Below are 16,315 nucleotides of genomic sequence, written 5' to 3' on the forward strand. Positions count from 1 at the left end.
CTATATCGTGTAAGTATATCGTGAGACGAGCGAACATGGCGATTTTTAAGCAGTCACTTCCAATGACTTTCATAAAGAACATATTAGTTTTGAGTAATATAGTTCAGGAATTATGATGTTATTTAATGAAAAAAGCAAATATAGATTTTACATTTATTATTCCGTCGATGATATCTCTCCAACGGATTATCTGATTGAGACATTCTTGGCAGTAATAAAATGCTTTTATCGAGTTTTAGAGCTAAGTAAATTTTGAAATTGATTGATTCGATAGTTTCCGAAATATTTACAAAAAACAAAAAAAATAACGATTTTTTTTCATTCTTTTGTCGATGATATCTCTCGAACTAATTACCGATTGAGACGGTTGAGGTAGTAACTGGCATGTTTTTCTTCAGTTCTAGAGCTGATAAAAATTTGTGAATGATTAGTTTAGTCGTTTCGACAATATTTGTAAAAAACCGTTTTCTACTATTTCTTTCCTCGACGATATCTTTCGAACGAATTATCTGATTAAGACGTTCTTGGCGACGATCAAAAGATTTCATCGAGTTCTAGAGCTGATTAGATTTTGGAAGTGATCGATTCGACAGTTTTCAAAATATCAAAGAAAAAAACGAAAAAAGAAAGTTTTTTTTTTCATATTTCTCAAATATCTCAGTCTATTTGACTGAATGATCTAAAATTTCCTGTAAATCCCAGTTCAGAAGGAATATTTCGAATGCGGAAAGAACTATCTAAAGTGGTTTATTCACTTAAAGATATGAGAGGCTTACATCCACACACACATACACACACGCGCGCGCGCACATGCATACATCGCTCTGAAAGCGTCAAAATAGCATTCTAGCATCTTTAAACGTCGACTTATGATGAAAACCCGATTTTCGAAAATCGGAGTTAAACTAATAACTTCAGAATTTTTGAATATCGTCGATTTTCTCAGCGGGAAGTTAAAAAATTATTGATAAAATTTTAAATTTTCTCAGGCGCCCCATAAAAACCTTTTTTTTTAGTGAAAAAATACGAGGCGAATTTGTTTTTTTCTTTGTAGGTAAAAAGAACACGTATGTTCATTTTTCGATACAAACGCGGTTTTTTTTTTTAATATTCTATGAAATATCCAGGTTGAGAAAAAAATCTTAAAGTCTATGAAATTTAATTTCCTACAAAAACATGATTGTCAACACTTGAAAAAAAAATTTTATGATAGAATAAAAATAAAAAATAATAAAAACAAATTTTACACTGCGGAAACTAAATTTTTGTCGATCTTTGAAGCCCCGTAACATTTTTCCAGTTAATTTGACGTAGATAATTCACTCCTACTTTTGGTAGAGAATTTAATTTCCTACGGGATTATACTAGGTGGAATTTAGAAAACTAAATTTTTCATAGTCTTTATAACGAAAACCTAAAATGAAAAATGTTGGCATGTATTTTAAATGGGAAAGGAGACCCCCTTGTGATAGCTCAATTTTAAAGATATCTGACTGAAATTTGGTGAGGATTTTTTTTATAATATAAAGTAACTTTTGAGCCCGACAAGCCTAGTAGAAATGAAATCGAGATTTGTCTAGTGATTGGCCAGTTTTACTAGACTTAAACCAGAAACTGGCCAGTGGAATATCTAGTTTTTGTCAAGTAACTGGCCAGTTATACAAGAGATCCAAAAGAAACATGGCGGCTTTAAAAAAAAGTGTCACTTTAAAATTTTAGGTTTTGGGGTTATTCAAATTATCAGTTCCTCGGAAAATTAAAACGATTTTTAAAAAACACACCGACAAATCAAAAATTAATTTAAATTAATGTATTTTTCCCCAAATTACTATAAAAATTTATATGTAATAGATAGATAAATCTAACCTGAAGCATGGATGTATAGATCAATAAATAAATATTGATTCGCAATAACAGATATTAAAAATTAATTAATTGAAATAAATTATAACTTAAAATAAAAATAATGATTGACAAACAAAATTACTATAAAATTTATTTATTTAGTCTCATTGATTTTAATAATCAAACTTTAATTTATGAATATTAAACTATAAAGACGGTAACATAATTATATTTTAAATATAAATGTAATTAATAAATTATATTTAAAAATTAACTATAATTAAAATAATATATAATATTTTTTCTTATTTAATTATTTTTTTTTTCGACTTCCTCCTTCCAAGTCTTTTGAAAGTCTTTTATCACAGTTTTTTCTTCAGTTTTTTTACTGCTACTATATTATAAAGCCACATTTTTAGTTATAATTTTTTCAAATATTTTAGTTAATTTTTTTTATTGATTCCATTTTTTAATGTGTATATTAGTTATTTATTATAAAATTATTTACATATTACCGTACACAAATGTTGATTTATTTCCACTCCTTTTTAATATTTATTTTAGCAATTTTTAATATAGGTTAAGCAGGACTCACCAAATTCAAGCTCTTAATATTCATAGGAAGATCCTCCTCATCACAGTTTTCCATTTTTTCGTTAGTCCCTTATATGAAAGATCATATCTCATTATTCATTGATGGTTTAACGAAATCATCATACACTTTTTCATAGTAAATTGAATGCTCTACAAAAAAGGATCAAAATTTGAAGAATTTGTTAAAAAAAATTTTTTTTTAATAATTTTCTACATCATTCAAAAATGATTATTGATAAATGAGCGTGAGATGATTATGTAGGAAATTCAACGCTCTACAAAAAAGGTCTGATGTGTTTATTTGATTCCTCTAACGGTTTAGAAGATATTCCTTGAAATAAGTGAATATTCACTAATTCTGAGTGCTAAATTAAACCACTTTTTGAAATTAGTGGTTCAATTTACACTTAAAAAAAAAAAAAAATAATAATTTTTTCGTTACAATTTTTTTTTTTCAAGTGGTCCATTTTACCCCATTATAACATATTGGCCTAAAATATGATAGAAACATTACAGAACTCATAACTTAACGGGAAATAAAAAAAAATTTTTTGTTGATAATTTTTTGGGAAGGGGCCTTCGTGCCCCAGAAAAAAAATTTTTTTTTTTCCATTTTTCGCCAAATTTCGACTGATTCTTCCGATATAGACGGAAAATAAATGAATTTGATGATTAAAAGCCACAAAAAAAAACCGGCTTAAGGGGGCCTTCGTGCCCCAGGCTCCCCTAATAATTAATATTTTCGTAAGTACTAATTCAAAATAAATCGATTATTATAATTAATTCGAATTTTTTTTTTTATATTGATATGAATGATAACACTTCTAAAATAAGAACGTTTATTTCTCAAAAATGGATCTTAATTTATCTCTAAATAATAAACTGACGTATTATTCTCTTCTTGCAAAAGTGATGCTTACCTACATTTATGAAAAGGTTTAAAGAAGAGTTAAAAATGTTTATTCTATTAACGTGAACTGAAATTCATGTAAATAATTATAAAATTCATGAATTGAGTTGATGAATCTAAAAAAGTTATTAAAAAACTTTTGAAATTCAAACGCATTAGGATTCGGCAAGGAATATCTTCTGAACGGTTAGAGAAATCAAATACAGTCGAGTCTCGTTATGAACCCGCATAGAGGGGTGTAGGGGAATATAATTCTAAGAATTTGTGTACCCCCACTCTGTCAGCGCAGGCGACAGTCGTGAGTTGAACTTTCCCTACTTTTTAAGCGTGTGAGTGTGTACGTGATTGTTTCCAGTATCTCGTTATGAGTCCGTTTGACTTGAGTGTTATGTTTCTTATATGTAAATAGGACTAATATGATAAATAAACTCTTAATTTCTTTTCATGAATATACGGACTCATATCGAGACTCTGAAATTAATTTTTTTTTCACGTTGTGGAGGGGGAAGGTCTTCCGTGGAAATCCTGGTTCACGGACTCATAACGAGCGGACTCATAACGAGACTCGACTGTAAATACATTTGACCTATCTTGTAGAGCGTTAAATTTCCTACAAAACCATGTCACGCTCATTTATCAATAATCATTTTTGAATGATGTAGAAAATTATTAAAAAAAAAAATTTTTTTTAACAAATTCTTCAAATTTTGATTTCAAATATCTTTTAAATGGTGAAAGTTATCGCTTAAATACACTGATCCTTCTTTGTAGAGCATTCAGTGTCCTATAGAAACATACATAATGATTTGGTTAAACCATCAATGAACAATGAGATATGGTCTTTTATATAAGGGACTAAAGAAAAAATGGAAAACTGTGATGAGGAGGATCTTCCTATTAATATTAAGAGCTCAAATTTGGTGAGCATTTTCTAGAGGTGCCTGAGAACCAACTTTTTAATGTCGGAAGTTAAAAAAAAAAAATATTCGATTTTTTTGGATCACCCTAATACACATACACACTAGTACCAAAAAAATATAAGTGTGACCAATGTGTACGCCTTAGTTGTAGGTGGCGGGATTTCTAGTTTTTCGCCGGAATCTCTGGCCAATTACTGGTTTGGAATCGAGTAAAGTCTAAATTATTTCTATTAGGGAAGACGTTAAAAAAAATATTTGTTTTTTTTTTGGGATACCCTCATATAAATATTTTGGACCGATTAAAAAAAATCGATTTTTTTTTCCTGGACACACTCAAAAGTTTTAGTAAGATAAATAAAGATACCAGTTAAAATTTGAGCCCTCAATATTAATATTGAGTACTCCCTGGTTGCGATTTTCCATTTCCCATTAAAATAACATGAGAAAAAAAATTTTTAAGTATGGAATTTTATATCTTCGTAATGACATATTGTCCAAATAAGCCTAGGATATATTTTTGTAGAAAATTTAACTCTCTACAAAAAAGCTCTACTATGATTTTTTAATAAATCCATCTGGTTAAAAGTTATTTAAGCTTAAAGTCACATTTATAGTAAATTTCGAGATTTTACTTTTCCGACGAAACTATCGGATTTATCAAAAAATGTCTGAGAACTCGTTTTCTGGACAATTCTATTTGCTGCAAGTTATTACTGATAAAGTTTTTTTAAAATTTCGCATTGTTTTCTAGTTATTTTTATTTTAATATCGAGATCTTAAAAAAAAAAAGTATTTACATCGATTTTGAGATCTTGACATTAAAACAAAAATAACTAGAAAACTATGCGGCATTTCGAAAAACTTTATCAGAGGTCATTTGTAGAAAATAAAATTGTCTACAAAAAAAAATTGACATTTTGTGATAAGTCTGATAGTTTCGTCGGAAAAGTAAAAATAAAAATGAGGGAGTACTTAACATTAATATGAAGGGTTCAAATTTTAACTGGTGTCTTCTTTTATCTTACTGAAACTTTTGAGCGTGTCCTTGAAAAAAAAAAAAAAAATGATCGACTTTTTTTAATTGGTCTAATATGTATATATACATATATATATATGGATAAATCCATTATTTTTCGATGAAAGTGTGCGCACGTGGGTCAACGATTTGAACGCTGATTTTTTTTTCGATAGTAGGTTAGAAAAAAAGAAGAACCTGAAAATTTCAGCTCGATGCGATCAAATCCTACCACTGGAGAACTTTTTGAAATTCGAAAAGAGTTTTTTTAGACATTTTCAAAAATTCATACCTCAGCTCCCACGTAATTTAGAGCTTCGATCAAGACGGCATTTTTCTCTGTCAACACTATTTTTTCAAGAAAAAAATACTCTATTGATTTGAACTTGATTCCGGCGTAGCTGTGGGCTTCTATCTAAGCCACTGTTTAAATAATTTTTTTCCAATTTTTAAAGTGCTCTCAAATTTTTTTTTAAAGTATGCTTTATTAATTTCTATCGTATTTTCCACTGTGCTGCTCCGTCTACGAAATGCAGCCACATATAGTCATTCGATTTCTTGAAATTAGCTGTTTTTAGATACCGACAACTTTTTTCTATCAAGTTGAAATCTTTCGAAAATTTCAGAGATTGCACATCATTATAGTCCCAAATAGCCCCAAAAATTTTTACTTGGGTTTTGGCGTGGTTTCCGAGCTATGAATTTTAAAACCTGTCGAATTTTCTACTTTATATGATGTTTTTCGGACTTTTATCATCAGTTCTATAATTTTATAGTATCAGTTGATATTTTTTCAAAATCTTACGGTGATGAAAGAGGCTAAACGGTTTTGTTGTAAGTACACTGTAAAAAAAGATTCCTGACATCAAACCAGATTCGGTTGGCTCAAGTACTCCGTGCGTTTGGATACAGCCAAGCGCGTCAAGTGATTGAGTTTACCACCCTCTACGTTTGACAGTATATGTTGCTCCAACTGGGAGTTTCTTAAGGGAAGGTACCGAGTCGTTTGAACTAACTCTATAGTATTTGATATAACTCAATAACTTTTTTCATTTGAGAAAAAAAATAGAACTTAGTTCCAGTCATTAATGCTGTTGATACAATAATGATTTTTATTTTATATAAAATAATTAAAAATTTTACTCAATTAAAGAATCGTAATATTGGTATCCGGAGGATTCGAACCCAGCACCCTCCATGCAAGAGTCAGCCGTTTTATCGCTACGCAACGGAGCCACTAGAAAAGCTTAAGTTTAATTGTAATTCTCGTACTTTGTTCTCATATTGAATAGATATGTACATTCGATTGCTTATACATTGTTTTAGACTAGATAAATATGTGACTTTTTTTATGAATAAATTTTTCAATCGAATCGATAATATAAATACTTTCATTCAAATATAGGAGAAGGGGAGGGGTCAAAAGGGGGTTAGGTAGGTAAAACGGGGTACTCCCAAAATGTAAATAAAAAAAATTTAATTTTTTAAATGTTTTTTAAACATTTCGAAATCACTTTTGTAAACATAATTGAGTATTACTTTAAATATTTTTTGTTAAACTTTTTCAAAAATCGAGTTTCAGTCAAAAAATGTTGATGGCTACTATGTACATAGAACTGGGGGTTACATGACTAAATATCTAATTAAAAATATCTAATTCAAAATATCTTACGACATAATATCTAATGACAAAATATTTTAAATTAAAGTGTCTAACGATAAATTATCCGTAAACATAAATATCTAAAGATAAATTAACCAAACGTCACAATTCACATTATTGAACTAAAATGGCTATAGCATTTGTAAATTATGAAAATTGATTATTTTTAAACAAAGAATATTAAGCTTAAAGAAAGTATCAATATATATTTTTACAACAAATGTTTATTACTGAATAGGAATACCAATTATTATAATATTTTTAATGAACTAATATAATTAAAATTACATTGATATTTATTAATTTATTAAATAATTTAAATATATATTTTTATTATTGCTTGTAATTAAATTTATACTTTAATATTAAGGGCAATGAATCGCAGATAAACAAGCACATCATTATAGTCATTGTAATTTGATACGACCGTTTTCAATCGTTCATCTAAGTTTATATATTTTTTACGTTTGACATTTGCTATTACTCTACTAACATGATAATGTTCGATTAATATTTCAATCTCTCTCTGTTCTTTTTTCATACATTCGATCATATTACCGATTTGTGCATGACACTCGAATTCGCTCATTAAAACCATGATGCCAGCCTTCTATTGCATTGTTACTTCGAGGCAAGTCATCTAATACAGCCTGGTATACATTCCACATACTGCATGGAAACATCGCATTAGGACCGTCCCATGTCGCTTCACAGTATTTAATAATTTCTTTCAAATTATCTTGATTATCTGTAAAATAATCAGAATTGATCAATTCTTCATACGCGTCGTGTACGTCATCTTCAGGAACGAAAGCAAAAGCAATTAGCATACGGATTGCAACAGAATATTCGATATTGTTGCCATATCGTGTTTGCATACCAGTTGACTGTACGTAATGATACATACATTGGCCATAGTGAAAATGGCAACCTCGAATTTTGGTGGTTGGAAAGCACGCCTGAAATGCATTGGTAAATGATTTCTCATAATCGATGATAATCGTTTTTGGTTTTAAATCAGGTTTTAATTCTATTAATTTCTTTAGAACTTTCGTATATAATCGAGATGTTTTATTTGGCGTCAAAATATATACGAGAGGTAAAACTTTAATATCGCGCATTCCATGAATCGTATATAATTGCAAAAATATAGTTGGTTAAAGGTTCCATCAGCCATCCATACTTCGCAATTAGATAGAAATCTCAAGTTCGTTTGAGTTGAAAATAGTAAATAGCGATTCTTACCACCACTATCGTGAAGTAAAAATTTCTTACCGTTTTGATTTGTAGAAAAATGATTTGATATGACAAGATCAACACGATCAACTGGATTTGTTAGCTGAGGATTATTTTTAGCTCTTTGACGCTGAACCGTGCGATTCAAACAACTCTTATTTGACAAATCAACAGCCGCAGCATCACTAACAGTAGCAATATTATCAGAAACAATTACACCAGTAACTTCATTAGATGATTTGGCGGTCTTTTTCATTTTGTTGATAGCTCTTCGTATTTCAATACTTGTACGATCTGGAGCGTGATTGTGATCATAGCTTGTGATAATATAATATATTAGCATTACGTTCTTTAGTAGTCGTTTGTATTTTCTCGAGACTATTACTATTTTTATATTTCACACAACGCCAAGTAACACCAAGAGAACTTTCCAACATATAATTAAATACATTTCCTTCATGAACTAATAATGTTTTCTTTTTCTGACTCATTATAAATTTAAAAGGCATTTTTTTATTTTTTATTATTTACTTATTATTAATATATTTTACTAAAGTTGAATATAATTTGTTTGTCTACAACTATAATTGTGCACAACCTTGCGTGAATACGCTCGATCTTTGAATGAGTATTTTATCATATAATATATACTGTATATTTCTACAATGTACAATTAAGTCTATAATTACAATAGGACATACAATATAGAACATACATCGATTTCCCGAAATTGCGATCAAAGCTACTTAAAATTCTTTGTTCATAAGTCATTAATTTTTTATATACTAAAATTTCCATTATAGAACAATCGAATGATTAAATTTTTAAAGAATGAGTCATTGTGCAGTTAAATATTTTACACGTTGATATTCCTGGTATGGATCTTTTAGTACATAATATTTTAGCATAAGATATTATGAAGTAAGATATTTTTGCATTAGATCTAATTTCTTAGATATTATGACGTTAGATATTTAGGCTCAAATATTTAATCGTGACACCGAACTGGATAACATGTAAGAGTGTAATATGTAAGATAGTAGTGAGTAACATCTGACATGGCGCTGAGTACAATGTAGAGAGTAGCCAGTGCTACGTAAATAGGACCCACTGCTATCTCAATTTTTTTTCCTACAGGTGGCACTGACTACTATCTGACATAGTAGCCAGTTCAATTTATTTTTTTCCGTGTAGTGGGTGTTAAAAATTTACTTTCGATTTTAATGGTGGGATTAACGTTCTATTATTTTACCCACACGGAAAGAACAAGATGATACGGGCTACTATCTCAGATTATACTCAGATACATCTGAGATAAAAAAAATTTCAAATAGCAACCAGTATAATCTAGATTATACTAAGTTGCATTTACATTATACTCAGTTTCATCCCAGATGTTACTCAGTAATATCTCAGATTATACAGCGGTAGAATATACTGGTTGTCATCCTAGATGATAACCACATACATCTGGATTATACTCAGTACCATCACAGATTATACTCAGTACTATCTGAAATTTAACTCAGTTATGTCTCAGCCATTTTTTTTGTAGCGCATGCACGTTTAGTATACTACAAGAGATTAGCCGGTTCTAGATTTCATATATAAATATGACATGAAAAATTTCAATAGAACTACGTAGAAATATCTTTTATGTAAAAATGTTGTAAAAATATTAACATAACCGAGGCGTCACATTGTGATCTAGATGATTTTATATTAATGTTAATTTTCTTATATCTTATAAGATACCTATACAAAGTCGCTGTTAATAAAAAAAACCGTAGGCTGGCCTGCCGTTGGTCGGCCAAGCATTGGCAATTAGTAATGGCCCAAACCTGTCTAATTACCAGCAGCCATTCAATTTTTTATCAAGATAGCGTAGTCAATTCAAAGTTAGTTTTTATTAATATTTTTGAATGTATATATTACGGCATTATTTGTTTCATATCAGAGTATGACTTCCCGTAAAGGAAATGGCAGTCATACGACGCTGCTGATGGCTAATCAATGAATGGCTACTCATAACTGGCCGATTATCGGTTCGCAAAACTTTGGGGGACTGTTGGTGAATCACTACCCGATAAAAAATGTTTAGATTTAAGCATATATGATTGGATCCAAATTTTGGCGCGATCCAAGCGGATCCAAACAGATCTGACAATATCCAAAGAGATATCACTATATCTTAATATATCCAAACAGATCTTAAAATATCAAAAGAGATCCAAACAGATCTCACTATATCCACGAATGTATAAGTATATCGAAGCAGATCTGCGTAAATGTCGATTTTTAAAGAAACCTATATAAATTTAAGCACATATATCTAAAGAAGTTTCACTACATTCTAATGAATGTATGTATAAATATATTATACTTTAGACCATTCCAAAAACAATATCTACTCATATCTTGGATTTTATTGTTATTATCTCTCAATGCTTTTGATGAACCTTATGTTTAACATATATCAAAAATCAATTGATATTCAAGAAAAAAAAAAAGATGAATACTTTAGAAACATCAATACTTTTATGTTCAATTATTTGCGATTATATTTAATTACACATAATCAAAAAAACAATGAATATTTTCGTAAACTTCTATCTATCACATGGGACAAAATATATTTTATTCACCTTAATCTATATAGTTAAATGTAAACAGATATAATACAACGAATGTGTAATAATTCATTCTCTGAAATATTTATATCTGCTTGGATAAAAGTTTTTAATTTTCGTATATTACTCAGATATTCGTGTATAATTAAATAAAAAAACTTTGTATTTAATGTCTTATTCGCAGTAGAACCCTGACAGTTCGACGATGCAGGAGCCTTGCCTGTATTTAAATATTATTGGATCTGATCAAATATTACTACATATATACATACATTTTTGGATATAGTCATAAATTCTTGGATATACGTATATCTGCTGGGATATGAATTATTTTTGTATCTATATACCCACATACATACAGTTGGGTCTGAGCAGATATAATTATATGTACTTGTATATGCTTGGATATAAGTATACTTGCGTGGATATCAATTTTTATATATGCTTATATATAGTTGGATCTGAGCAGATATATTTATATATACTTGGATATACGTATATCTATTTGGATATCAATCTTAATACATCTCTATATCTGCTTATATATGATTAGATCTGAGCAGATATCATTATATATGCTTTTATCTAGCGAGATCAAATATTCGGATGCATTTGGATATAAACAGATATAACGAGATCCAGACATATCTGGTTGGATCCAAACGTTTTTTATCGGGTAGTCCATGATTGATTCTTGGTAAATGATGAAATCTACTAATCAAATATTAATTATTCAAATAACTTATTATTATAGTTTTCTTTAATTAATAATTATTTATATTCGAACTTAACTAAGTCTTAATCAATAAATATTTTAATTTTCCGATATAAGTTATTGACAACAAACAATTAAAATATTTTTTAGTTCGTTATTATTTGCAATTAATAACCGTAATTTTATAATTTTACTTATAAAAATTAATTTAATTAGAAAATAATTCATGAATTTTAAAAATAAATTCCATTTTTAATAATGGTGGTAGAGCAAGATAATTCAATTGGGTTCTTGATAAATAATCGATTAAATTTTATAAGTTTTATTTTAAAAAATTGTGTAATTATAATAAAAATAATACGAAATTATTTTTTTTTCTGAATAATCGATAAGATCATTTAAAAATGTCAGCTCAACATTTTTAGGTTTGTCCAGTAGCTACTGTTCAGACCCAGCAATCAGAAGAATGGCAGTTCGCGCCCAGAGCCCAGCTGAATTTTTCATCACGGGCCAACAGCATTTACCTCACTTAAATAGTTTATTCGTTAATGATCATGAACTCTTCTAGGATAATAATAATAAAATTTTTTTAAATTAAATTCATTTTCTTGCTTGGCTGATTGCTGGCTGTCATTAATCGACCGATAGCCGAGCGCCGATAATGGGCCGAGGTTATCATTCTGGCTATAAGCCGATTATCGGCCAGTGCTGCGCCATTGCCATTGCTGAGCCATTAATCAATATTCTTGGCCCAGTAATGGCCCGATATACACGGAAAGAAAATTTCACTACAATTAAAATTTCACTAAAATTTACGATGTTAACATCGTAATCAGGTACTAGAATTTCATTGGCGTCCAATTTTAAAATTTACTATAGTCTTTGTTAAAATTACGATGTTAAATAGTAAAGAATATAACCTACATCGTAATTTAAACAAAGACTATAGTAAATTTTGAAAAAAGACATTTAAAAATTGACGCCAATGAAAGTATAGTCCACGATTACGATGTTAACATCGTAAATTTTAGTGAAATTGTCTCTCCGTGTAGGGCTGATTTCCAAACTTTGTATTTGTAGCTGAATAACAAATTTAATTTAAAAACGTTCTACTCATGTTTATTACTTCCCAGCTCAGTAGATAGGACGGTCATCTAGCAATCATAAAAGACAAGGTTTGAGACCTAGAAAATACAAAAATAAATATCCCTATTGATCCAGTATAGAAATCTCTGTGTTTATATTCACCTTTATTTCAGTTACCACTGTGTATATGTCTACAGGTTAATTGCGATCTCATAAAATGAAATCTGGAATATTTGAAGTCCTATGATAACGAAAATAGTTGATTCAAATAAAATTGACCCTTATTCATTTATGTTTATTTCATAAACTACACGAAAAAAAGAAACTTTAAAAACTAATGCTTAAAATTATAACCCAAAATCTGGATGTCAATATAGGGAATTTTGATACTCCAAAGAATTAATTTTATGACACGTGCCATAAATTCTAATGCTTACGTTACGATTTCTAAAGTTCAAAGATCAATTTTTTCTGCATAGTCAATAATTTTTGATATTTATCTTATACACTGTAAAAAGCCAGGAGTGAAACCGGAATGAATACGGATTTTACTTTAATCCGAATTCACTCCGTCACTCGGAGTTTTAAAGTTTTAAAAAAATCACTCCGCATGTGGACTGGATAGGGATTTTTTCATGTGCAGAGTGATTCTGGAGTAACGCGGATTTTATTTCAATCCGTATTCACTCCAGTCCGGAATTTTAATACTTAAATGAAATAATCTTTAATGAAAATTACTGTTAGTTAGAAACATAATTACTACAATCAGTAATTGATTCAAATATTAATAATTAAACTTAAAATATTATGTTTTTAATTTATAAAATGTTTGAGTGTTTTACTAAATTATAATTTCATGTATATATATATATATATAGTGAAAATATTAAATATTTGGATATTCAGTGAGGCACCTCCATCACACCCTGCCTCATAGCTAACACTGCTCCCGAACTACTCCTCGGGAAAAAATAATCAAATCTGATGATATGAACAGGCATGAGTTTTCAGGTCTGATCAGATATGAAAAATGATCGGGTCTGACCAGACCTGGCCAGGTATGTTCAGGTCTGATCAGGTATGTTCATGTCTGTTCATGCCCATCCGGGTAAAAAAATTATAGAAAAAAAATGGCCCTATATAATTATATATAATTATGTTTAGCTATATACAATTATGTATGATTATTTCTATAAAAAATAAAAAAAATCGGGCTTGCGCAGGATTTGAATCGTGGATCTTACGCTTGAAAGTTTAACCCGCTACCCGTTGACCTAAGAGATTGACTTAAAAAGTAAGTTTCGTATGAACTTCAAGTAATAAAAATCTTATACGTATTAGATTCTTGGTCAACAAAATTTTTTATCTTATACATGATAGATTTTTAATCGACAAAATTTTATATCTAATTTATTAATTGTTGATTTATAGTTATATGAAATTATATATAAGTTATATATAATTATAACTACGTTAGCTATATATAATTATAACTAAGTTATATTTAATTATAACTAAGATTTTTAATTCAATTCCATATATCAGGATGGATCAGACATGAATAGGCATGAACAGATATGATCATGTCTGAGCGTATTTAAAGCTTCAGACATGAACAGACTTGAACAGGCATGAACAGACATGAGCAGGCATGGACAGGTATGATCAGGCTTGATCATGTCTAATTTCAGGCCAGATCATACGTGAACAGGCATGATCAGATCTAATTTCAGGCCTGATCATACGAATAGGCATAATCTGATCATTTTTTCCCGGGCCCCGTTGATGCTGCACGTAGCACCGGTGGCTTCCCACTCTTACATATACATCTTTACTCCCAAGAAATTTTTCTCTTGGTTTAAGCAACTTTTTAACTTCGTGCTAAGATCAGGGACTCTAACCCACATGCATCGCATGCCTTATCGGTAAGCTAATATGAGTTTTGCTCAAATTTCGCTTTTATAATATTATGGTAGAAGGAAGTGGATACGCAGTGTGTGTATGCCTATATATTTTCTTTGATATATTTAAGCATATATTTTATTCGGCGTATGCCTATATATTTTCTTTGATATATTTAAGCATATATTTTATTCGGCGTATGCATATGTATATGGGTATATATATTCACATCAAATTAACTAATTTTGAAAAAATTAACTGCAATTTTAAGAGTATATCAAAATTTAGATCTAATTTAATTGTAGTTGGTCATACGAATAAGAAAGTTTTTGATGTATCGATGTATGTAATCGAGATCTACCCGTGAAAAATGAATCATACATGGCCATATATAAATGCACCATATATAGCCATGTATGAAAATTGGCCAGACATGGCTATGTATGATCATACATAGCTTGATATGGTCATATATGACTTGATATGACTATGTATAGAAATTTTAACCAAATTAAAAAAAAAGGAATTTATTTATTTTTTTTAATTATTTTGGCAACGCAGAGATTATCAGACATTCAAACAACTGAATTTCTGATCGCTTTGAAAATTTTTAATTCAGAGAAAAAACGCTAGACTTATTAATGACCGCACCGGCTTTAGTAGGATTCGAACCCGAGACCTTCCGTACGAGCGACCGACAAGCATATATGATATAAAAGATAGTATAAAACAAATAGTGCGCTATCGAATATGATAATACATAACCACTCATAAGAAGTATGCGAATAGTTTAAACTTACAAATTATTTATTTCGCGTCTAATTAAGCTATTCATATTTGAAAATCATTCGAAACTTTTAGATGTTGTGTGCACCCTAAATTTTTTTAAAATTACTATTATTAGTAGTAGTAATTGCCAAATTTTACAATAAAGTAACGCAGCTAATACCCCTTTCGTGAAATTTCAAAGACATCGAGCGACCTTTAACAATTTATATTTTGACTTTAAATTTTAGCAATTCGATTTCCCATTTATATAACATGGAAAATTTTTTTTTCCGGTTTGAACTTGATTTTTTGGTGTTAAAAATTTTTTTTGAAAAGAAGCAGGATAAAGTTTTTGTAGAACATGAAATTTGCTACAAAAAAATGTCTGAGAGCCAAGTGGGTACGACCAATAATACTCGAGTTACAGAGTTTGAAAGGTCGACCTTAATTACAATTGGCATAAAATCATCTAACATTCAGAATTCATTAGTTTTACGCAACAAATTTAAACAACATTTTTGTATATAGTTCATACATGGCCATATATACTTCATTTATTATGGTCATACATGATCTTATATAGTCATACATCACTATGTATGGCCATATACGGCCTTACATGATTCATATCTGGCCATGCATTATTTTATTAAAAAGTTGGTATGTCCATGCATGGCCATATTTGCCTATATATGATCCATATGTGCCCATGTATGATATATGGTCATATATGACCACATATAATTCATGACTATATATGAGCATGTATGCCTATACATGGATCATATACGGCCATTTATACTCATATTTGTTTAATAAATTAGGTCATAATCGGTACGGTACGTTTGTGGATATTTTAGAAATACAATTTTTTCAAAAATTTTTTTTTTTTTATATCTTAGTAATGTACTCGATGGATTGATTCTAAAACCTTATCAGCTTTACGATATTGTAAGCAGTGTCAAATGCCATCTCAACCATAAAAATGCGTTCATTTGTTCAAGAAATATCGTTGTCGAAAGAAATACAAA

The 16,315-nt window shown here is 29.5% G+C and overlaps 1 protein-coding gene across 1 annotated transcript in view; it reads left to right on the top strand.

Annotated features, from left to right (window-relative positions):
* The window catches only part of LOC103574595 (doublesex- and mab-3-related transcription factor A2), a 185,536-nt gene that overhangs the window by 8,488 nt on the left and 160,733 nt on the right, over positions 1-16,315 (top strand). The window lies entirely within an intron of this gene.

Source organism: Microplitis demolitor, chromosome 2 (assembly GCF_026212275.2).
Source record: "Microplitis demolitor isolate Queensland-Clemson2020A chromosome 2, iyMicDemo2.1a, whole genome shotgun sequence".
In the NCBI taxonomy this organism is placed as follows: Eukaryota; Metazoa; Arthropoda; class Insecta; order Hymenoptera; family Braconidae; genus Microplitis; species Microplitis demolitor.